This window comes from Pantherophis guttatus, chromosome 4 (assembly GCF_059756535.1).
Source record: "Pantherophis guttatus breed Tessera chromosome 4, ASM5975653v1, whole genome shotgun sequence".
NCBI classification, from domain to species: domain Eukaryota; kingdom Metazoa; phylum Chordata; class Lepidosauria; order Squamata; family Colubridae; genus Pantherophis; species Pantherophis guttatus.
Window position 1 is genome coordinate 133,004,234 of NC_142066.1, and position 25,698 is coordinate 133,029,931.

General features: G+C 44.8%; 1 long non-coding RNA gene across 1 annotated transcript in view; it reads left to right on the top strand.

Moving 5' to 3' along the window:
- The window catches only part of LOC148114355 (uncharacterized), a 55,765-nt gene extending 38,772 nt beyond the window's left edge, over positions 1-16,993 (top strand). Inside the window, exon 2 of the long non-coding RNA XR_015734064.1 lies at positions 16,841-16,993. This is a non-coding gene — a long non-coding RNA (uncharacterized LOC148114355). The remainder of the gene's footprint in view (positions 1-16,840) is intronic.
- The last annotated feature ends 8,705 nt before the right edge of the window (positions 16,994-25,698 follow it).

The following is a 25,698-nucleotide window of genomic DNA, read 5'->3' on the forward strand; positions in this document are numbered from 1 at the left end:
ATAAAGGTGGGTGATTATCCCGAAGGACTTCTCCTGAAGGACTCTTTATAACTAATTGGGACTCATCTGTGAATGAACAGAATTCACATCTGTTGCAGTAAACTACTCATGTGTTTTAATGACCCAGGAAGCCTAGGTCAGAACAGCAACCTCTGCCCCCGCTCTCCATACAATCTTCACCCAAAGCCACACCAGCATCAAGTAACAAAAGAACAGCTTCATGGAAGCCCAGCAACAACTGCAAGAAACAGCCTGCACCATTCACTGCCCTGCTCCACACCTACAGCCTCCAATCCCTCTTCGATTCCTCTTATGGCAGTTGTTCTGAGCCAGGCTAAGATTCGATATTGGGATAAAACTCAAATATTAGAAATCCAAATCTTTGGTCAAGACAGAAGTGCCTCTTCCGTGCCAAGGTGCTGAGATGACAAACGGTATTTGACGTAGGTACAGAATTGTAAAAGGGCAAACTGACCCTAACCAGATACATTCTGTTGTTTAATGTTTATTGCATCCCAAATGTCATGCATATCCCTGGAAAAGGGGTGCTGCTTCCTTATTGCCTTTGAGGCGTCTTCTAGCCTCTTATCTCCTTTTGTTATGTCTTGAGCTCCGGAGCTGAAAACCTGAGCCTGTGGGAACAGGGCTGTTATGTCTTTCCTAGAGATAGATTAAAGGGTAGCTTCTACGTGTGAAATGCATCACTCTCTGTAATACTTTTGCCTTTAAACTGTATAAATACATGGCCAGAAGAAGCCATCGGCGTTCAGACCCTTAGCTGTCTTTGGACTGTTTGAACCTTGCGCAATAAACTCTTTCCTGCATTGAAGAGCTTGCTCTAGTCCGTTATTTTGTCTACAACAGCTGGCGACGCCGCCGGGACTAGGTGCAAGGCGATATTTCACTGAGGACCGTTTTGACCCCTCGGGACCATCGGGAGGTCGCTCCTGAACATTCTCCAGGCGCCGCGGAGATACGTCTCCGGGAGACAGCAGCGATACCCCCATGGCCCCGACGGTGCTCTGATCGAGTCCAAGAACCCTGCGGTGCAGGAAAGGTGGTCTGAACAAATTCCTGGCCAGGAATCTACGGAGTGGGAGCGTTTTAAGTGAGTATATTGTAAAAGAATTGTACCTGTCTCATTTGAAGACAGACGGAGGGATTTGATCACTCCCTCCGACTCGGGGTGGCTACCCTAATGAAGTCCATGTCAGGTTGTGTGGGTGGTTAAGCCGTCGTATTTCTCATTAGTGGCCGTGAGTTTCCGGTGCTATGAGTCGACGGCAGTGTGGTAGAAGGGATGGGGTTCAGAGCGTGCCAAATACTCCGTTGGCATGCATGTTAAAAGGTTTTGACAAGTATTTTAGCAACCCTTCCTATCCGAAAGGATCAAAGGATCAATTAAAATTCTTATGTAAACATGTGTGGCCACAAAGGGAGATGGGCTGACCCCCTCCCCCTCAGGGATGGTTAAGGGAAGAAACAGTGGATAAGTTGTGGGGAGTGATTGTAGTGAATCAGGATAAATATCCTGATCAATTTCAATATATTGATCAATGGGTGAGAGCCCTGTTGAAAAAAGCTGAGGATTTATTGCAATGTAGGGCTGAAACAGTCGGGTTATGTGTATCTGAGCAGGCAGGAAAAGTAAGGGGGCTGCTGGAGGGAGCAGAGGAGGAAATCAGAGGCGTATGAGTGATCCTGGCGTGAAGTCAAAAGTCAAGGGGAGTCATTCGCCTAGAGGTAGCAGTCAGAGTGAGGGAGAGGGGGATGATGATGATGATGATGATGATGATTTGGAGGCTGTGGGGGCTGTAGGTGGAGAAGAAAGAGCAGGAGGCATGGATGAATAAATAGGCTGATTTGTTGGCAATAGCACTGCGAAGTGGGATGCAAGGGGGTTTTTCTCCCCCCCTTCCTTTGGAGGGGAGAAAGAGGAAAAGAGATGCTTTTAAAACTTTTTTTTCTCCTTTCTGGTGTTTGTTTTGTTTTTTAAACAAAATAGGCTCTACACCGCCCTGAGTCCTTCGGGAGAAGGGTGGTATAGAAATAAAATTATTTGGGAAAAGGAATTACTTGGGAAAAGGAATGCCCAAGACAGATGGTGAGAAGTAGAGGGATGAGAAGAGCGGATTTTGGGTCAGGGATGCGTGGGCAGTTTGCAGGGAGAAGGGGAGAACGAGGACAGAGGAGAGGTTTGAGTATAAGTTCAGGTTGGGGTTTTGGTAAAGGATTTGGAGAGGGCGCAGGGCAGCAGAAAGCGGAAAGTATTGGATTGGCAGACATGACTTGGTCAGATTGAGGGGGACCAGGCTTGGAAGAACCCCCGCCTGAGCCATTAGTTACAATGAAAATAGGGGGTCAGTACAGAACGTTTTTGGTAAATATGGGAGCAGGAAGATTAGTCGTAAATAAGCAGATTGTAGCCCCCCGGATCCCATAAAATTCAGGTCCAGGGGGTATCAGGGCAAGCCATGGGGCGGCAGGTCTTGAAATCAGAGATGTGTGATTTTAAGGAAGCTGAAATCCAGCATGAATTTTTGTACATTCCTGAGTGCCCTATTCCATTGCTAGGCAGGGATATGCTGAGCAAATTAGGGGCAACAATTTCTTTTGATGACCATAAGGCATTCTCCGGAGGAGATTTGGAGGTTGTTTGATGTGCGCTGAGGATAACCTGCCGGGTTTTGCAGCTCGCCACCCTCCACCTAGTGGGGGTGGAACTAAAACCTGGAGTGGAGTCTGTGAGTATAAGGCAGCGTCCCGTTTCTTGGGAAGCTATTTGTGCTATTTATGAAAGCATTCAGAGATTTGGAGGCGGGGTTTTTGGTGCCTATTTAGTCCTCCTGGAATACTCCAATTATCCCAATTAAACAGTTAAATGGGTCTTACAGCCCGGGGCACGGTAACTTTACACCCGGCCGTGTTGAATCCATATACCCTGTTAAGTTTAATTCCACCCTGGGCTGAGTGGTTTTCTGTTATTGATTTAAGGGATGCATTCTTTACAATTCCCATTCACCCCATAAGCCAGCCACTGTTTGCATTTTGAGTGGGAGAATCCTTACACAGGAATGAAAATGCAATATACTGGGACTCGGCTGTCTCGGGGATTTAAGACCTCCCCCACATTGTTTGGAATAGCGGTAGCTAGAGACTTACAGTATTATGTGCCTCAACAACCAGGAGACACAATACTGTATTATGTTGATGATGTTTGGATCAACAGGACTGACAGAGGATTTATGATGGGAGAATACTAAGATGAATGCACGATGATGTTAGATTTGTTACTAGAGTGTGGTTATTGGGTATCAAGAAGGAAAGCTCAATTGGTGAAAAGGAAAGTTAGATATTTGGGATACAATATAAGGGTCATCGAGCTTTAGGACCAGAGCAGAAAAGGGCGGTCCTAATGCTGGCAGAACCCCAAACAAAAAGACAACTGAGAAGCTTTTTAGGACTAGCTAGCTTTTGCTGTAATTGGATGGGGAGGGGGAACAGGAAAAGCTCTGGCTTTATCGAATTTGCCTTTGAATTTGTACGTAAACACCGATAGAAATATTTCTGGGTACTTACCCAGCCTTTGGGAAGTTGGCAACAATCTGGAGCCTATTTGTCAAAATAATTGGATGGGGGGGCCAAAAAGCTGGCCCCACTGTTTGAAGGTGCTGGCTGCAAGTGCAGAATTGATTCAGAATTGTAATAAACTTACTTTTTCTTGTCCTATACTCATGCACTCCCCTCATGAGGAGCAGTCTGTGTTGGATACTAAGGGACATTTGTGGATTAGTGGGCAAAGGCTGACAAAATATGAACTTACTGCGCATGTCCAAGATGGCGGCGCCCGCTGGGATGGCGGCGCCTGCTGGGATGGCGATCTGAGGATGGGGCGCCGACCTACTCTTTGGGTCCTTTGGGGGTCGTTTTGAAGATCCTCGACCCCAGGACCTGTCAGGGGAGCTCCCGGCCAGCACGGAGAGGGTTTTCTTTCCCTCCGTGACTGAGCCGAGGGGAAGGGGCGATGCGTGGAGCGCCAGGCTGATCAGCTGGGCGTCGGCAGCGTCGGCAGCGTTTCTTTCACAGCCGGAGCCATCAATTAGTGGGAGCGGCGCTGTGCCGGGGGGCGCCCGCCGCGTGGCAAGTTTCAAAGCCCGGGGGGTGGCCCGAAGTGCTACACGATGTGTCGGGCACCCCCTGAAGACCTCTGGGACGTCGCCAGGCTCTTCGGGGGCTGGCAACGATGGCGCGGTGGTGGCGGCGATGGCGGTTGCTGTGGAGGCTAGCTGGCGGTCAGACGGCGCTGGGGACCCCCCCTTTTTGGAGTAGGAGCTGGGGGGCAACAAACCAACAGGTCTGGGAGACCTGCAACCACGGTTGGGCGGAAAGGACCCGGAGCGATTTTCTGGGCCTCGGGAGGCCTCAATTTGTGGTTGTGCGGGGGGCGGGGGGCTTGAGAAAGCCGCCCCATTTCTGCCCCATTTCTTTCTCCTCCAGCGTTCCCTTTTAGAACTGGGCCCACCTGGACCAACTGTCAGCCTGTGGGACTCATTGGCGCTATGCCCTATTATTATTACTATTCTGAATCCCCCTGACTCTGGAGAGGGCTATTTCCATCTGAATGGGAGACCGGTACATGGCTGCATCCCGTCGGCTGAGGGGGCTAGACATCTGCCTGACCACCGTGAGAGGGTGGCCAGGTGTCAGAGCCCCTGGGGGCTGAACCGGGACGCTTTCTACATATATGCACTTTACCAGCTTTCCACACATATGCACTTTACCAGCGAGGGGACTTTACCATCGGTCTTTACCACCGGACAAAATGCCGTGAGAGGGCGATTTTTGGACCTGACCCCTGGACGCTGTGAGAGGGCGATTTTTGGACCTGACCCCCGGACGTTGTCTATATGCATCGGTTCATTGCTGCCACCCCACCACAAGAGGGGGTTGTCCAGCTGACCTAACCACCGTGAGAGGGTGGTTAGATCTATTTCCCCCTTGAAACTGTGGTCGTCCTGGCTTTGGACTATGTCCTCTGTTGTGAGGGGACAGGGGACTTGGTCCTGCAAATATATCTCTGAGATCCCCCATTCTTTTATCTTCTCCTCGGTCCTTTATATACACCCTCAGGATATGGTCGTGTTACCCATTATGATTAATGTACTCAGCAGCGGAGCTTCTTGGTCTGCGAGACTCCCCCCTCTCGCAGGCTTGGCCCTCCATTCTATCGAGGGCCTACCTCGATGACGGGCTCTGGAGTCCCGAGAGGTGGCATGCCGCAAAGAGGGGGCTGCGGGGTTTTTTAAAATTGTCCTTGTTTAAACTTTTAAGGGGTTCTGGGAGGGGGGAGGGGGGTGGGATTGGAATTAGGATTGTGGGTTTGGGGCATAACCCACTAGGGGGAGAGTCGGGCTTGGCCAGGACGTTTGGCGGGGGTGGTGGGGGATCCGGAGGGGGTCGAGCTGGTCCAGACTATGCTTTCACCATCGGTACTGTGTGTGGGAGGGGTAGATATGGCGGGAGCAGGGGGCCATATCATGTTAAGGGAGCACGCACCCGCTGTCTTCAAGCGGTAGAGTGCTCCGGCCCCCAAGGCTCCACCCGTTCTCCAGGTAGTACAGACCTTCAGGGCCCGGGCCTTCGTCTGATGTTGTGCAACGCCAGGTCTGTAGTAAATAAAGCCCCCCTCATCTGTGATCTTGTTTACGAGGGGGGAGCGGACCTGGCGGGTATTACGGAGACCTGGTTGGGCCCAGAGGGAGGGGTCCCTCTGGTAGAAATGTGCCCACCAGGTTTCCACGCATTCCATCAGCCAAGGTCACAGGGGAGGGGTGGGGGAGTAGCGGTTATTATTAGAGAAGGCCTTAGGCCGAGGGAGACCACTGTACCTCAGACAGCTGGTTGTGAGTCCCTCCTTGTGAAGTGGGGCCATGGGGTTCAGATGGGTTTGCTGATCACGTACCTGGCTCCCTGCCACGTGGCGGCAGCCCTGCCCGAGCTACTCAACGTTATTGCCGCGGTGGCGGTTGATACCCCCAGACTTATGGTCATGGGGGATTTCAACCTGCCATCCGTGGGTGAGGCGTCTGAGGTGGCTCGGGAGTTCATGGCTTCCATGACGGCCATGGACCTGACCCAACTAATTCATGGCCCTACGCACACTGGGGGAAACACACTGGACTTGGTTTTTGTCTCTGGACAGTGGTTGAGTGATCTCGAGATAGGGGATATAGTCATCGAGCCCTTGTCATGGTCAGATCACTCGCTCCTTCGCCTTGACCTTCGAACCGCAGCACCCCACCGCAGGGAGGCGGAACCGGTAAGATGGTACCGCCCCAGGCGCCTGATGGAACCGGATAGGTTCCAGATGGAGCTTGGGCCAATCCCGGAGGTTCTGGCTCACGCCTCATCTGGGGACCTAGTGGCCGCCTGGGATAGGGCGGCTGCTGGAGCCCTGGATCGAGTCGTGCCTTTGCGGCCTCTGACCCGGCGCCGATCTCGCCTGGCTCCTTGGTTCACCGAGGAGCTGAGGGAGATGAAGCGCCGGAAAAGACGCCTAGAGAGCTGTTGGAGGGCTAGTCTTTCTGAATCTGACTGAACACTGGTAAGATCTTATATTAGGAGTTACCTAGTGGCGATAAAAGCAGCAAAATGTACTCATTTTACTGCTCTTATTGCGTCATCAGATAATCGCCCGGCCACCCTGTTTAGGGTGACCCGCTCCCTGCTCCACCAGGAAGCGCGGGAGGGCCCCTTGGAGGGGAGAGCCGAGGATTTTGTTCAATATCTGTATGACAAAATCACTCAGATTCGGGCAGGTCTGGACTCTGACGGGATAGATCCAGCGAGGGTGACAGAGACAGGTCTTGAGACTGTTATCTGGGATGAGTTTGATCCTGTGACCCCAGATGACGTGGACAGGATTCTGGGTAGATTGAACGCGACCACATGTTTGTTGGACCCATGTCCCTCCTGGTTAGTGCTGGCTTCCCGGGAGGTGACGCGAGGCTGGCTCCAGGGGATTATAAATGCTTTGTTGGGTGAGGGTGTCTTTCCCGCCGCCTTGAAAGAGGCGGTGGTGAGGCCTCTCCTCAAGAAGCCTTCCCTGGACCCGGCAGTATTGGCTAATTATCGTCCAGTCTCCAACCTTTGCTTCGTTGCGAAGGTTGTTGAGAGTGTGGTTGCGCGACAGCTACCCCAGTACCTGGATGAAGCGTCGTATCTAGATCCGTTCCAGTCGGGCTTCAGGCCTGGATACAGCACGGAAACGGCATTGGTCGCGTTGGTTGATGATCTCTGGAGGGCTCGGGACAGGGGTTGTTCCTCTGTCCTGGTCCTGTTAGACCTCTCAGCGGCTTTTGATACCATCGACCATGGTATCATGCTGCACCGGCTGGAAGGGTTGGGGGTGGGAGGCACCGTTTTACGGTGGTTCTCCTCCTTTCTCTCTGACCGGTCGCAGTCTGTGTTGACAGGGGGGCAGAGATCGACCCCGAGGCCCCTTATATGTGGGGTGCCGCAGGGATCGGTTCTCTCGCCCCTTCTGTTCAACATTTATGTAAAGCCGCTGGGCGAGATCATCCGTGGTTTCGGGGTGAAGTACCATCTGTACGCTGATGACACCCAGCTGTACATCTCCACCCCAGACCACCCCAACGATGCCCTTGAAGTGATGTCCCAGTGCCTGGAGGCCGTGCGGATCTGGATGGGGAGAAACGGGCTCAGGCTCAACCCATCCAAGACCGAGTGGCTGTGGTTTCCGACGTCCCGATATAGTCAGCTGGCGCCATCGCTGGCTATTGGGGGCGAATCATTGGCCCCCACAGAAAGGGCTCGTAACTTGGGCGTCCTCCTGGACTCACGGCTGTCTTTAGAAGAGCACTTGACGGCCGTGACCGGGAGGATTTTTCATCAGGTTCGCCTGATTCGCCAGTTGCGTCCCTTTCTAGATCGGGACTCGTTACGCACAGTCACTCATGCCCTCGTCACCTCTCGTCTGGACTATTGTAATGCTCTCTACATGGGGCTCCCCTTGAGGTGCACCCGGAGGCTCCAACTGGCGCAGAGTGCGGCCGCGCGGGTGGTTATGGGAGCAACATGGAGCTCCCATGTAACACCTCTCCTGCGCGAGCTGCACTGGCTCCCGGTGGTCTTCCGGGTGCGCTTCAAGGTTCTGGTTACCATCTTTAAAGCGCTCCATGGCTTGGGACCTGGTTACTTACGGGACCGCCTACTACCATCAACAGCCTCCCACCGACCAGTACGCTCCCACAGAGAGGGGCTCCTCCAGGTGCCGTCGGCCAAACAATGTCGGCTGTCGGCCCCTAGGGGGAGAGCCTTCTCTGTGGGGGCACCGACGATCTGGAATGAGCTCCCCCCAGAGATACGGAGGATTCCGGATCTGCGCACCTTCCGCCGCGAGTTGAAGACGCTTTTGTTTCATCAAGCTGGCCTCGCCTAAATCTTCCCCCTTTTAAGTGTAAATTCTAAATTTTTAATGGATTTTAAAATATGGGTATTTTAAATTGGATATTAATTCAGCCAAATTTATTTAATTCATTTTATTCGATTTTAAATTTTGTATATTTATGTGTTTTATTTCATGGCTGTGCACCGTCCTGAGTCCTTCGGGAGTAGGGCGGTATAGAAATTCAATAAATAATAATATCAGGCAATTAGGAGTGAGAATCCACAGGTGCGTCTGGTGGTGTCTAACCGATTAAATCCAGCAACTTTGTTGCCTACGGAGTCTGTTTCTGAGCATGATTGTTTACAGGTATTGGAGATTTATTCCACCCGACCATGTAAATATGGTAAAATAAGGTAAATATGTATGTTAGATGGCCTGATTTAGGTCGTAAAGGGGGGGTTTGGAATATGGAGATGGTACAAGAACTTAATAATTGAGAGATTCCAACAATATGTGATGGAATAAGTACCCCCTAGTTTAGTAACTTAATGTCACTCATTTGAACCTGGGGACCAAGTGGAAGATGGAAGGGATCTTTTATTGGTATTATGACTTCTCCACTTGCTATTAAGATTGCAGAATCAAAATCATGGATCCATCGGACATGAGTCAAGGCAGCAGCTGACACCGGCTGGAAAGTGTCTGTGGACAAACAACATCCAACAAAACTGACATTTGAATGTGCTTAAAGAAAGCTTTTGTATTCTTTATATAGATTACCTTGATGTATATCTGCTGATGTAACCCGCTGTAAGCTAAAAAGAGGATGGAGCACCTGCTCTCTTGAATTGGTCCAGAACTTGGATCCTGACAAGAGATTGAAGATCATTGCGGATCCATGTGGGAGGAAAATTGGGTGTGGGCACTTTGAGTAATTGGGGTAGTAGCTTTATTGATTATTGTGTTTTACAGATATAAGCAATGGTTTTGTGGACAACCAGGGCCCATTTGATTTCTCAGTCGTTCCGATTCCTAATATTTCCCCAAACCGGCTGCGGAGTGTGAACCTCTTACAGATGAAAGAAGTCCCTGCTTAGGACACCCTGGAAGCTGCCTTTTGATGCAAAAGAACAGAAAAGAGAATTTTATTTAAATGTGTTGGTTTTGTAATTGTGGGTGTGAGTGTTGTTGTTGCACTCACTGTATTGATTGTGTTTTATGTATAAGCTGTAAGGTAGAGTGGGACGTGAAAATTATAGAGGAGGTGCTAGTACATTATTTGGTAATAAATCCTGAAGAAGTCCCCTTGTAATATTGTCTGAAAATGGAAAAGCTGAATATACCCGAAATTCCTAGTCATGTAACAAATACCTTTGTCAAATTGGCAGAAGACATAGCCCACACTCTGAATGTATCAAATTGTTTTGTTTGTGGAGGAACTAACATGGGAGAAAAATGGCCATGGGAAGCTCAAGGAATTAAATTATTCTAAAATATTAGAAATGGATCAGAAAGGTAATCTGTCATATAATAAGGGTAAGGATGGGGACTGGACATTGACTACTAGTCTGGTAGGGAATCTGTGTTTTCAGGGAAGAATTGTGGCAGGCTGTCATCAGGTAGGAAACCTCATATGTACAGGAAAATGGGAAAGTAAGGTATGGTGGTCAGGAGGTAATGCCACAGAGGGAACTGATAAAAGGGCCCTGTTTAAGGTAAACGGGTTATCTTTTTTTAAAGGGTCCTGATAATCAGGCCCTTGAATGGCTGGCTCCTGATGGGCTATACTGGATATGTGGTAAAATGGCATATGGGGTTCTACCGAAATCTTGGTGTGGAGCTTGTGTCCTGGGAATAATTGGACCAGGATTCTTTTTGCTTCCCCTTAAAACTCGACAGGTTTTAGGTGTCTCGGTATATGATGAGGTGGGAAACTTAAGACAAAGAAGACATGTAGATACATCTGCAATAGGAAAAGTTAGGGTTGGAGGTAACCAACGTAGTTGGGGAAGTGGAGAATGGCCTGCAGAGTGAATTATTGAGGTTTATGGACCAGCTACATGGGCGGAAGATGGCATGTATGGCTATTGGACCCCTATATACATTCTGAACCGTTTAATTCGTCTGCAAGCAGTGGTTGAAATCATTACCAACGAAACTGAAAAGGGTCTTACTCAATTGGCTAGGGAGAGTGTCAAATCAAGGACATATCTTATGCAGAATGGGTTAGCCTTAGACTATTTGTTAGCCAAGGAAGGAGGGGTATGTGGAAAGTTTAATTTGACTAACTGCTGTATAGAGGTTGATGAAAGAGGAAAGGTTATTAAGGAAATAACAGACAAAATGGTTGAAATAGCTCATGTGCCAGTCCAGACTTGGAAAGGTCTTAATTTACAGGACATGTTTTCAGGATGGTGGCCAAGGTTACCTGGCCTGCAGGCCATTTTTGGCCTGGTGGGATTAGTGGCTACAGGGTGTATTTTTCTCCCATGTATTTTACCTCTGCTTGTTAACACTATTAAAAGTCTATCCTTGCTGGTGGAACGTAAGACAACTGCTCAGGTGATGGCTATGTGGGATTACAAACGGCTCCAGCAGGAAGAGGACCTATGGTGTGACTCGTCTGGATAAACAGATGAGTCACAAAGGGGGGTATGAGCCAGGCTAAGATTCGATATTGGGATAAAACTCAAATATTAGAAATCCAAATCTTTGGTCAAGACAGAAGTGCCTCTTCCGTGCCAAGGTGCTGAGATGACAAACGGTATTTGACGTAGGTACAGAATTGTAAAAGGGCAAACTGACCCTAACCAGATACATTCTGTTGTTTAATGTTTATTGCATCCCAAATGTCATGCATATCCCTGGAAAAGGGGTGCTGCTTCCTTATTGCCTTTGAGGCGTCTTCTAGCCTCTTATCTCCTTTTGTTATGTCTTGAGCTCCGGAGCTGAAAACCTGAGCCTGTGGGAACAGGGCTGTTATGTCTTTCCTAGAGATAGATTAAAGGGTAGCTTCTACGTGTGAAATGCATCACTCTCTGTAATACTTTTGCCTTTAAACTGTATAAATACATGGCCAGAAGAAGCCATCGGCGTTCAGACCCTTAGCTGTCTTTGGACTGTTTGAACCTTGCGCAATAAACTCTTTCCTGCATTGAAGAGCTTGCTCTAGTCCGTTATTTTGTCTACAACAGTTTCTTGTGCTACCACTTCTGTACTTACTGAATGCTCTTGTTCTTCTTCTTCCTCTACATTGACTAGAACCTCTTCAATAAAATTGATGCTAATACACACCCCTTCTATCAGGTCACTAATAAAGAGACCCAGCTGAACAGCCAGATGGCAAACTATTCAGTCTGTCTAACACTGTCTAACACAGTGTTTCTCTACCTTGGTAGCTTGAAGATGGGTGGACTTCAATTCCCAGAATCCCCCAGCCAGCAGAACTGGCTGGGGGATTCTGGGAGTTGAAATCCACCTATCTTCAAGCTTCCAAGGTTGAGAAACACTGGTCTAACACAACCCCTCTGCAGATATTTTGCTGAAACACTTTTAATCAAAGTAACTGCCTTCCTTCATCTTAAATGAAGAAGGTTTATATTTAACCTACATGAAATTTTGGCTTTAGCTGTATGCATATAATGCTTTGACACGTTGGTTTGTGTTGATCTCACCATCAGAAAAGGAGAACTGAGAGAAAAGGAAAATATCCCATTTTAAAGTTATCGGTAATAAGGCCTTGTTGTTGTTTGTAGACCTCAATGAACCAAAGTTTTAAACTAACATAATTGCGAAATGTATTAGAAATATTTCTAATGTGCTGACTTGTATGCTATGTCTTTGCAAAGTATGCATTTGTATGGATAAGAGCCGAGGTGGTGCAGTGGTTAGAGTGCAGTACTGCAGAGTACTTCAACTGACTGCTACCTGTAGTTCAGCAGTTCAAATCTCACCGGCTCAAGGTTGACTCAGTCTTCCATCCCTGAAGATGGGTAAAATGAGGACCCAGATTGTTGGGGGCAATATGCTAACTCTTTAACCTGCTTGGAGATGGTTGTAAAAGCACTATGAAGCGATATAAAAGTCTAAGTGCTATTGCTATTGCTACGGATTCATTTAGAACAGGAAGAATGAAACTGAGAAATGAGGAACTGAAAGTAACAAATGGCTGAGAGCTTCAAATGTACACAAGTGTTTATGGAACATGATGGTTAGTGAAGTTGTGAAGTGTGTGTGTCAGTAAGAAGAAAACATATAAACAGTGTAGCTTGAGATGAGATTGGGACCTTTTGATTTATTGTAGTCCTTGTAGGACCTGCTATATGTCATTGGACCACATTGCAATGGCTTGTTAATGCAAGTATATTACTGCTATTATATCTTTTATATCTATTCATTTCTTATGTTCCAAATTATTAGAAACAATAAGCCCCTGATCTTAAAGTAAGAATTATTGCTTGTGTGTTGCCTTTTAAGACACTAGACCCTAGTGTTACTCCAATCAGGCTAAAACCCCACAGGGTTCTGTTTGCTCTTCGGCCCAAGGTAGATGAGCAATTAGCTAAGCTAATTGCCCAGGGAATTCTGCAGCCAATCGACCACGCCACATGGAAAACCCCAATAGTCACGCCAATTAAATCAGACGGGTCAGTGCGCATCTGCACAGACTATAAATGCACATTAAATAAAGCATTACAACAGAGCGTGTACCCCATGCCAGTAGTGCAATGTCTGTTACATTCACTGGGAGAAATGGGAAAATATTTGCCAAATTATATTAGCTCAAGCGTATCAACAATTGCCAGTAGATGGCACAACTGCGGAAGCCCAAACCATTGTGACACACCGCGGGGCATTCAAATGCAGCTGATTGCAGTTTGGGGTAAGCGTGGCCCTGGGACTATTCCAGAGCATGATGGAGCATCTTCTACAGGGCATCCCAGGTGTAATCCCCTATTTTGACAATGTCCTCATGTCAGGGGAGAACAAAGAACAATCAATCAACCGATTGGAAGAGATCTTGGGCAGACTTCAAAAGAAGGGACTTAAAGTCAAAAAGGGAAAATGCCGGCTTCCGGTTTGCTTCTCGTAGCCGCCAGATGGTCCCTTGGGACCGCCAGCCCCTTCGCCTGTAAAGAGCTGCCTTTACAACGGAAAGGCGGCTCGAAAAACTCCATTTCCAGGAGGAAATGTGAGATAGAGCAGGTGAGTGTAGGTAGAGCTTTCCGCGAAGCCCCCAGAGTTTTTTTTTACTCTTGGGGGCGAGCGGATGAGGCTCCCTATATCACTTGCCGTTTGCTCTGGGCGTTGGGAGACCTCTGCATTTTTGCAGAGCAAGGCTACGAAAACAAGCTTTTCAAGATAACTAACAGATTAAGCAAAGAGGATGAGATCTGGACCTGGACCTGTGACCCTAAATTGCAAGTATTTATACTTATTTTGCAAAGGATATTGAATAAAGTAAAAAAGAACTTTTAAAATGGTGACTGCCGAAATTTGAGCAGGGAAGCTGAAAAGGGAAAGTCCTTCCATTTCTTATTAAGCCACAAAGTAGCAGAGTAAATACTTTTGGCTACAATTGAAGAAAAAGCTCCACTTTTGTGTTTTCTCTTTCCTGGAAATTTGATTTGATATTGATTTCGTTTGGAAAGAAGCTTTTTTCTCTTTACTTTGCTTTTTTTTTCTTTTCTAAAAAAGTTTGCCTGTGTGGAAATATGGTGTTTAGGCTTACAAAGCCGGACAAACAAGCAGTGGGGGGGGGGATTCCCCCATCCACAAACTATATGAACAAGTTCTTAACTTACAGTCTCAGAAAACTTATTTTAATATAATCGAATTTCTCCTGGAGGAGATTGTAAGAAGGGATGAGATTATGAATCAGAACTTTGAGAAATTTAAGCAGGAAATTAAAGAATCGGTGCAATTAAAGTTTGATATTTTGCAACGAAAGATTATAAAAATGGCTAATGGTTTCTCAGAATTTATGATCAAGTTGGATACAAATATTAATCTATTAGAGTCTAAAATGGAGGAAACCGAGGACAATTTGAAAAATAAAATAGAAAAAATTGAAAATGATTTGATAAACATTCAAGACAATAGTTTAGAAGAAAAACCTAAAATGGAAGCTGATCCAAAGATTTGTAATGTAGAAAACATACAACAACGGATTGAAAAGGAAGTTTTAATGATGCAATATAATTTTACTGAATATGCGATTAGACTGAGAGGATTACAGGAAAATAACAGAGATGACTTAAGGAAAATATCTTCTGAAGTTCTGGCGGGGATATTAAAGGTTCAACCTGAGGAGGTATTTTGTAGGATCGATAGAGTTTATAGAATAAACTCCTGGATTGCAAAGCAAAGGCAATTGCCTAGAGATGTGGTGATTTATTTTACAGATAAAGAAATAAGAAATAATATTGTACAAAAATCTTTTAAGTCTACTTTGCAATTGTTTGGAAGAAAGATTTGGATATATAAAGAACTACCGCCTAAGATGTTATTGGAAAGAAAGAAATTTGGTTTTCTGGTGGCTGAGCTTAAAAAAAGAAATATCTTATACAGATGGAATGCTCCAGTTGGTATAATATTGAGATATCAAGGAGAAAGATATCAATTAAATACTGTTGAAAAAGCGGAAGAATTTTATCAAAAAATTTTAAAAATGAACTTAACATCTTTATGCACAATACAAGACAAGCAGAAGGAGTTAGAAATAAAGGAAAAATATCGAGTTACAGAGGCCTTTGTAGATGAATTGCCTTTGGATTCTTCAGACACCTCAGCTAGACTATTTATAAATAAGAGAGAAGTGGCATTGGATTCTAACATGATGACTCACCAAGTCACAGACAACCATGGAAATCAACTAATTGATACACAACTTATAGAAAAGAAATATGAGTCACAAAAGCAAAACCAACAAGATCAAGTCATAAATCAGAATGAAAACCGATCAGTTGACATACAACTTGCAGAAAGGAAATTAGGATGGAGATCAAACCCACAAAAAGAAAGGAAAAAAAGAAACAGGTCTCACAAAAATAAAAATTTCTAAATTAAGCAACAGCGACGCCAGTTATTTTTAAAAATACATGACTGAATATATGAAAAGATGGTTGAGGTGAAGTAGTGATTAATATTATCCTGAGGAGAGTGACAGACCTCTGCAATGCCGTAATTTTGGGATCTGAAAAGGGCCTTAAATTGTTGGATTGGAATTATCTATTTCTGGTTTTCTTTTTATTGATCAACGTATTATATCTATGCTGAGCTATAAGGCAAGAGAGTTATGCTGGGGCATGCAGAAGATCTGGCTGTTACCCCATTACGACAATGGGAATTAATAATCCTGAAAAAAGCCACTATTACAGATATTATATGGAATACAATTATAAAGTCACTCGGGTGGTTGTTTTCTTTTTTTATATATATGAAGATATTCATTATTGATGGGGGCAGATGATAACTGAGGATTTTGAATATTCTGTTGCAACTGGGATGTTATGTTACCCTAATACGGATGATGGAGTCAGCAATCCAGTGGAAAGACATCAAAGAAGATATTATATGGATTATAAATTTAAAGTCATTGATTTTATCTATATAAGGGAATATTTTTTAGTAGGGTGGGCAGAAGAACAAAGATATTAAGAATTGTTGTGTATGGTAATTTTGTAGGAAAGTGGGTGGAGACAGGCTAGTGTAGACTAAGAAAAGGGATGTTTAAGAGATATATTTATGGGAGTGGAGGAAATGGATAGAGTAGAACAAATGTAAAATTAGAATTTATGGGGAAGTCTGCTTTGAAATGTTATATTAATATACACAAAAGATTAAATGTTAGAGTAGGATTTATTATATAGTTTTAAAGTGGAAGGTTGTTTTGAAATGTTTTATATTAATATACAGACATAAGTATGGGGGAGGAGAAAAAAGGGCAGATTATTGCTAAATTGGGAGTCATAATAATATTACTGTGTTAAATCAGAAGTTATTATACAGTGTTATAGTAGAATGTTATTTTGAAGTGCATGGTAAGAGGGGAAAGTAATAATATTAATAATATCATTAGAAGTAAGGGTCAGTATTTGGAGGAGGGAGTAAGGGGATGGTAAAATATTATATAATCTGTTATGTATTAGGTTTTTATTTTGAAGAAGTCACAGGGGGGGTGGGGTGGTAACGGGGGGCTAGGGAGGAGGGGGGGGAAAGGGGGGGAATTTGTAATTGAAAACTTTTTCAATAAAAAAGGGAAAATGCCAAATTGGGGTGAAGAAATTGGGATACTTTATTGATGGTTCAGGGATCCACCCCACAGATAGTAAAATCAAGGCAATTAAAGAAGTCCCAACCCCAAAGAATAAAACTGAATTTCAGGTGTTCCTTGGGCTGCTAAATTTTTATACTATTTTCTTAAAACAGAAAGCCACCATTGCTGAGCCATTGCACAGACTACTAGGAAAGACGGCCACGTGGACCTGAGGAAAGAAGGAAGCTCACACATTTGCAGCTGTTAAAGACTTGTTATCTTCAGACAGTGTTCTTATTCAGTACAATGAAACTCTTCCCCTCTTAGTGATTTGCAATGCTTCTCCTTTTGGGGTGGGAGCAGTCCTCAGTCATAGGCTGCTGGATGGCACAGAAGCCCCAATTGCATTTTATTCAAAAACATTATCACCCGCCAAAAGGAATTACAGCCAATTGGACAGGGAAGCCCTGACTATCGTGGTGGGTATTAAACAGTTCCACGAATATGTTTATGGGAGGAAATTCATACTCATAACTGACCATAAGCTGCTGTTGGGTCTCATTCCTGGGGACTGGCAAACACTGAACTATATGTACCCCAGGATGGCCAGGTGAGTGATTTTCCTGGCGGGGTATGACTACAAGCTGGTGCACAGACCAGGAAAGAACATTACCAATGCCGATACTCTCAGTAGCTGGCCTCTGCCGGAGCTTGCCAAGAACCTGGCTCCAGACAGGGGTTGTATAAGTACAAGTACAAGTACTACTTATATACATTGGACTTAACAGCCCAGTCACCTCCAACAGAATAGCAGAATATACTAGGAAGGATAAATTGTTGTCCAAAGTTTTAAACTGGGTGTTGAGGGGGTGACCACAAGAGAAACTGGGTGAAGAGTTCAGAACATTCCAAACTAAACAATTAGAATTGTCAACACTAAAGGGGTGCCTGTTATGGGAGGAGAGAGTGATTGTGCCACAGGGGTTAAGGAAACAAGTCCTGGAAACATTACACGTGGATCACCTGGGGATTGTACGAATGAAGGTGCTGGCCCAGAGATATATCTCGTGGCCAAACATGGACAGAGACATTGCAGAATGGGTAGCGACATGCATGCTATGCCAGGAAACCTGGCCAGCTCTAACCTGGGTACCCACCAGAGAGTGGGAAATCCCTAAGAGCCCATGGTCACGGATACATATTGCCTTTGCTGGGCCGATGGGGGGGACAAACGTTTCTAATTGTCGTTGATGCATATTCAAAATGGTTAGAGGTAATAATAATGCCCAACCTGACATAGAAGCAACAATAAGAGCATTAAGAAAATTGCTTGCAACCCATGGGTTACCAAACGTCCTTGTCTCCGACAACAGGCCACAATTAACTGCAAAAACAATTGAGTCATTCCTAACAGAGCCAGGAATCAGACATGCCCTGGTTGCCCCATTTAATCTGGCTAGTAATGATCAGGCGAAGCGAATGGTGAGACTGACCAAAGAAACACTCATCCAAATGGGCCCCAGTAACTGGCAGGAAAAGATTGACAAATTCCTCTTAGCCCAACACATCACTGCCAGCGCAACCACTAATAAAAGTCTGGCCGAGCTATTAATAGGCTGGAGACTAAGGTCGCCATTGGACTGATTGCACCCCCATTACCACCCAGAGATACCCCTGGACTCAACCCAACAACTCAGGGAGTTCAAAGAAGGGGGTTTGCCCATAATTATATGGGCTATCCCACTTGGGTACAAGCAAGGGTAGTAGCCGTAACGGGGCCAAAGTTATACTAGGTGGAACTTGAAAATGGCAGTGTATGGAGGAGGCATATTGACTAGTCCTAGTCCTAAATAGACTAGGGGAGACCAGGTTAAAGCAACCTGAAAAATCCACCATCCAACAAGACCAGAATCCCAGAAGGCCACTAAGTGAGCCTCCGCTCCAAGGAGCATACAAGACAGCAAGCAGAAACCCATGCAATAAGAAACTGTCCCTATCTCTAAACAACACAGAGACCCTAGACTCAAACCCAAGAAAGGATCACAAACACTTATCTGAGGAACTGGGAGTACAGCAATGAGGTCCAGGAACTGAAGAAGGAGAGGTCGGGGCGGAGTCCTCCATGCCCAAGGGAGTGTTCCAGGAGATTCCTTCTGAAGACTCAGGAGTGGCAGCAGGCCTTACCACACAAGCCGCCATTGCTGGAACAAGTGAACTGCACAGGCCTGGTCGTGCCCTGAAGTGCCCCACCTACCGACGTGACTACATTGCTTAATTACAAAGGTGATTGGTTGTGCTCTAACTAGGATAGAACCGGTGTTACGTACTGACGTACAGAGCATCCATTTGCATGCCCGCTGCTGATTGGCTAATCTAGCGGCGGGAAAAATAAACTGCTATCAGCTGGCGAGACTGCCGGAGCTCTTTAAAAAGAGAGCTCCGACAGCCTGCCGTCTCTCTTGCTCCTGATCGTGGCTGGAAATAAAGTGTTGAAACAGACTACAGTGTCCCACCTCTTCTATTTGTGTTTCCTATCTAGCAGAAACCACTAAGCACCAAAATATCAACTAAAATTATAAAAACAGAATTATAACTCTGATTTTATTTTTTAAGTAGACTTCAGTTTGATACGGTAAATGCGGTCTTTAAAATTACTATTACTATAGCTATGATCATCTGCAAATACATATACATTAATAAATCTCAATTACTAAGAGAACATATTGTAGTTATACAATTGAGATCAAACAAAACATGATTCATCTGATCTTTCTTTGCAATATCTTTGAGCTTACTCATTTAAATTAACTTATCTTCCACTGATAATTCATTAACAGATATCTTATCAAATAATTAAGAGCAATATGCCAAATAATTTGTAAATCAAGGAGCATTACAGTTTTAAAATTCAATGTTTATACTCTAGCATTTGCATTAGCGAAATTAATCAAACTTTCCCTTCTGAAGCCATTCTTTGTTTTTTGACGGCTCTTAAATTTTGTTACTTCTGACAAATAGTCCAAATTAATTCACCATTCTTCTGTGGGCTTTTCCAAAACAAAGTATATCTCATTAACATTCCATCATAAATCTTCTGAGCTTGGAAAAAAGCTTGGAGAGCTTGGAGAAAGGAAACTATGGGAGAGAATCTCACTCTCAACGGATAAAGACTGAAGAAGAAATGTTGAAACATTTCAACACAATTCTCCTCATTTATTTACAACTTTGCAATTCTACTTTTCATTAGAACAATATAATAATGGCAATTGTTCTACTAGTACTTCAGTTGGAACTGCCAGCTACTCTGTCCTCTACTTCTCTTGGACAATTTCTCTGCTGTGGTTCCTTCTCAAATTTCTGTGCTGGGAAAATATTTTCCTTTTGTAAGGATGTCTTACCAGACAACATTTTTATATATACACAACCTTTAATGAAGTGTACATATACAAAGATAAAGCATCCACATTACATATATAGAGCCGAGGTGGCACAGTGGTTAGAGTGCAGTACTGCAGCTACTTCAGCTGACTACTAGTTCAACAGATCAGTGAATCAAATCTCACCGGCTCAAGGTTGACTCAGCCTTCCATTCTTTCGAGGTGGGTAAAATGAGGACCCAGATTGTTAGGGGGCAATATGCTATTTAGTATACTGTCTTTGGTGTAAGTCCTCAGAGAGTGGGCGGCATAGAAATATGACAAATAAATAAATAAATAAATAAATAAATAAATACATACATACATACATACATACATACATACATACATACATACATACAACAACAATAGGGATGGGGTTTAAGAAGCAAAACAGATGGTACCCAAATAATCCTTAAAGCATTCACAGCATTTTTTTTAAAAGCCCAAAGTTCCCCATGCAATTTTTCCCATTTGGAAGGTTAGAATAACAACAACATGCTTGAAACTTCAAAACAAACTCAACCTTTCCTAAAATGAAAAAAAAATGTTTCACCCACTTGTTACCATCACAATATCACCTTTCATACTTTCTATGATCTCAATTTGTATGGTTGCCCAGTCACTTATACAGATGGCAGCTATACAAATTGAATGAACAAACAAACAAAAGACAAATATAGTTCTAGATTGAAAAGATTTACCTACTACTAACCTAGGGACTCTACTAAAGCAATTAGTGCTATACTTTATATGAGCTCTGGCACCATTTGGGCTGCTTAAGCATAGGTATGATGTACACCTGAACTTCAAATAAAATTGACAGAGAAGTATAGCTGCTGTACCATACAGAATGATGGCAGGATTTCTTTAGTGATCTGAATTTAATTATTACAAAGATGAATTATATGATTCACCTCTAGTGAATTTTGATCAGGCATCAATAATTTCTTCGCTTTCTAATTATGTCAAGTAGCTGTATAATCCCATCCCAACTGGACACTCCTTAGTATAGTTTGCACTCAGGATTAATTGTCCTGAATCTTATTAGTTTTTCTTCTGTGAAATGAGCTTTGAGTACAAAATGTTTGGGTGCAGAACATGTAGTTTTGTTGTTTGAATGTTGTGCTTTGAAGTTCACATATACTTCTGCCATGTATATATGTTTCTGGGAAAGTTACCAGATGTTTGCATTGGGAGTATTAAATAAATAATTACTTGTCTTTCTGAAGGATAATGATATAGTAATGTGAGATTGCTCTTTGTACAATAATTGTTGCTTGCATTAAGCAGACATTTGTTAGGAAAGCTATTAGTATTGGCCATACTGGATTACTGCCTCCTGGGGGTCAAGGCTGGAGTGGCTCGGCAGAGCTGCAGGCAACTACAACGGCTCCTATCCAAGCTTAAACTGACTTATTTTATCTTCTAACTGTTTTTAAGGTTTCTGTTTTAATTTTTAAATTTTTAAGTTTTAAATTTTAAATATTTCTATATTTATATTTTTATATTTCTCAATTTACCTTTAGCTATACCCCGGCTATAGTAGCTGTATTTTTAACAACTTTTAACTACCTGAGCTGGCCTCAGTTTTGGGAGTGTTTTTGCTGCCGCTTTTGTTGCTGCTATCTACGATTTATTGCTTTAGCTTGGAAGCCGAGTACTGCCAAGCTTTGATCTGACTTCTTCTTCTATCTGACAATTATTTTTAACTATCATTTTGTTACTGCATTTATCTTATTATTTTTATCTACTCCCTGCTCCTTGCTCTGCCGGGAGGGTAGGATCCTTGCCTTACTCGTGAGGAGTTTTGTTGTTATTTGCATCAGGGCTTGTTTCCTCTTGATCCCTCTGCCTCTGGACCTGGACTCGTCCCAGAAACTAGATTTTTCACCATATTATATAATGAAGTCAAGGAAAAGGACCAGATCCCTTACTGACTTGGCTCCCCAACCTTCTTTGAAGCAATCTAAGATTGAGGACTTTGCTTTAATTCGACCTCCCTGCCTGGAAACTCTAGCTCCCTTTCATCTGACTGCTGCTGGTCATCGTGATCTTCCGTTGGTCGAGGATGTCGTCCCCCGAGTTGAGAACAAAGGCTCTTCAAAAACTATGGCCCCCACTCAACCTTCAAATGAACCTACTCTTATAGAACTCTTGGCCCAGCAATGTTTTCTGGTTGCAGAAACAACTGCGAGTATACAGTCACAGCTTGATAAAATAATAAGTACTTTAGATTGTCTAGTTTCCTCGATTACCGCCGGCTGCCCTGGACGGACTGCTCGGCAGCCTGGTTCAGTGACAGGGCCCTCCCTGTCGGGCCCCAGCAAAAGTACCGGTTGGGGTGGCTCTGCCAGTGGGTTGAACTCTACACCTCCGGGTGCGAGAAGCCACCTGGTTTTACAGCCAAGACAGGTGGCCCTTAATATTAATCCCATTAACGGCAATTTGCCTTACTGGGGCTCAATTCAGCTGGCAAGGGGTCATATACTACAGCTACTGGGGTTGACTGCTGATGATCTGAAGAAGATTGAACTTTTACCCTCCCCTGCATACTGCTCCAGAGTGTTACTTAATTTTGATAACTCCAGCACCCCGAAATTATTCTTCAGGAGAAGTTCTCTGCTAAGATCTTTCGGCATCATGCCAAGCAGAGTCTTCAAAGATATATCGATTAAGCCACTCTTAAGAAACCGACAATCTGTGACCAGCAGGAGACTTACAGCCCCAAAAAGACCCTTAGCAGCACATACTAATGTGCCAATTTTGAATGCCATCCCTAATACTAGACCATTTATCAAACACAGATCCATTCCTGCAAGACTTCCCGATGGCATCTTCTCAGATGGTACCTTGTCTGTTCCTCCTACAGCTGGTCAAATCTTCTCCCCTCAGCGAGGCCCATCTCATCAGGAAGTTTGTCACGATCTGATCAGCTGGGAAGAAATGGCCCCAAAGGAAGCGACACCAGCCCAGGGCCTCCAAAGTTCCTTAGTGAATAAGCCTCAGGCTAGTGCCTCTGGGATTCCACCCATCTATGAAACCATTCCATCTCAAGACAATTTTTGGAATCTGGAGGAGATACAGCTTTTCGACTCCTTTCGCGCACTTCCACAACCAGAAAGGGCCCAAATTATAACGCGCCTGTCTGCAGTTAAATCCAAGCTCTGGAGTCTTTCACTACCTGATAAGGATCCCCCTGGACCCCAGGGAGTCCACATCAATTTATCAGAGGCAGTTCCCTCGGCCCTCCCTCCAGAATGTCCAACTTGTAAACTTGAAGATCCAGGGCTACTCCAAACCCCATCTGTTGATGTCACCGAATGCTTGCCAGGTAAGCAACCAATGAACGATAGAAGCATAAACTGGACTGCATGTAGAGCCCTACAGCCTCATGAACAAGGCTCGCCTCCCTTCCACTTTTCTTTGCCTTTATCTCCCAAAAGGGTGACACTTCCATCGAATAACGGCTGTATTTTTTCGGATTTGAAGGGCTCTCTGGAAAAAATTAATTATACAGAATGACTAGCAAACCCGGCATCCCCCCCTTGCACACTTAGATGCCTTTCATGGAATATAGCAGGTTGGGGGAGAAGGTGCGGCACCACCGATTTTATTAACTATATTCAGTCATTTGATGTGGTCCTGCTTCAGGAGACCTGGGCATGCGATAAGATATCCCTTACAGGGTTTACAGCCATTTCTTTGGCTGCTACCAAACAATTCAAGTCGGGAAGACCTAAGGGTGGTTTAGCTTGTTTGGTCTCTACCTCCCTGAAAGTGGAGACAGTGGAGCTCCCCCCCAGTGGGTCCTTAGCCATGGCGCTCCTAATTAAGAGAGGACACAGTAAAATGCTAGTGTTCAACGTTTACCTTCCCCCGACGGTGAGGCAAGCCGACACTAAGGCTCAATGGGGCGAACTGGAGAGCTATATTACCCATACAGAAACTAAATTTCCAGCGCCGTACATCTTTATAGGGGGTGACTTTAATGCCCGATTGGGAGGCCAAATTCCCCCACCAATTGAGGCACTCTACTCCCAAGAAATCTGCCAGGCCATAGGACACCAGTTCTCAGCCAGGCATTCTAAGGATGAGCTAACAAATTTTGCCGGCGTTCAATTAGCCCTCTTAGCATCCCAACACAATATGACAATCCTTAACGGGAGTACCCCAGGCGATCTAGCGGGTGAATTTACTTTTAGCTCTTCACGGGGGAGTACTGTTATTGATTTTGTGATGGTTTCCCAGCCACTAAGACAGGCAGTCCATGTTTTTTTTGTGGACTGCCTCACAGAGAGCGACCACTACCCCCTGGTCACAATCATTGGGCTCTTTACAAATATACATCTGCCTAAGGGCCCCCAAATACTGGATCCTTATGTGACCTCTTATGCAAGGAGGATCAAATGGTCTCCCAAGACTGAAAGAAAGTTCCACTCTCTTTTATCATCGCCGGAGTGTCTTAGCCTATACAATCAGGCCTTAACATGCAGTGACTCAGCGGCAATCTCGACCTTCGAATCATTAATTAACAGTATTCAAAGGGAACTAGGAGCTGATCGTAGGCCAAGTGGCCCATATCGTCCAAGAAGCAATCCCTGGTTCGATGAAGAATGTGTGCTGCTCAGGAACAAGATCAGACAGGTTTACCTGCTCTATCGTAATCGAGGGGATAAACGCCTACCTGAGGACTATTACCACCTGAAGCGGGAGTATAAAGGACTAATTGTTAAGAAAAAGAGGGCTAAAGAAAAAGAGAAGTGGGACCTACTTCTCCTCTCTATTCAGCAGAAGAACACCCGACTATTTTGGCAAATGGTCGCCTGTTCGCTGCCTGGTCATCAAGAACTCCCTCTCTGTTGTATTTCCAACAGAGATTGGGAAAGTCATTTTGGATCAATCTTCCAGGCTTCAATAGTCACGACCGGACTCGGACAACAACTGCCCCCTGCAATTCCGGACTGGCACCCCGTGACTCATGCTGAGATCAACGAGCTTATCTCTGAACTTAAGTCAGGCAAAGCTCCTGGCCCTGATGCTATACCCCCTGATCTGTTAAAATCTAATCCCAAGTGGTGGTCTCCTCTTTTAGCAACACTCTTTACCCATATCAATACCTCTGGCAGGATTCCTACCTCCTGGAACCAAGCAATTATTGTCCCTATTTTTAAACGAGGAAATAGGAACAACCCAGCCGATTATCGTCCTATAAGTCTGCTCTCCATCATTGGGAAATTGTACGCTAAATATCTCCAACGCAGACTCCTCACCTGGGTCGAGGAGTCCAACATTATTGGTGCTGAACAGATTGGGTTTAAAGCAGGCTGTGCCACATTGGACCACTGCTTTGTCCTAGCGCACCTGGTTGACAAATATGCCACCATACCAGGTGGTAAACTTTTTACTGCTTTTATCGATCTAAAGGCAGCATTTGATTCAATCCCAAGGGAATTGTTGTGGACAAAATTGTTCAAAAGCTCCATCGACAGACGTCTGTTGTTCCTAATTAGATCCCTATACAATCAGACTTCTAGTCAGGTCAGGTGTAGTTTGCAGGGAGAACTCTCTAACCCTATCCCGATAAAGAGTGGAGTAAGGCAGGGCTGTCTCCT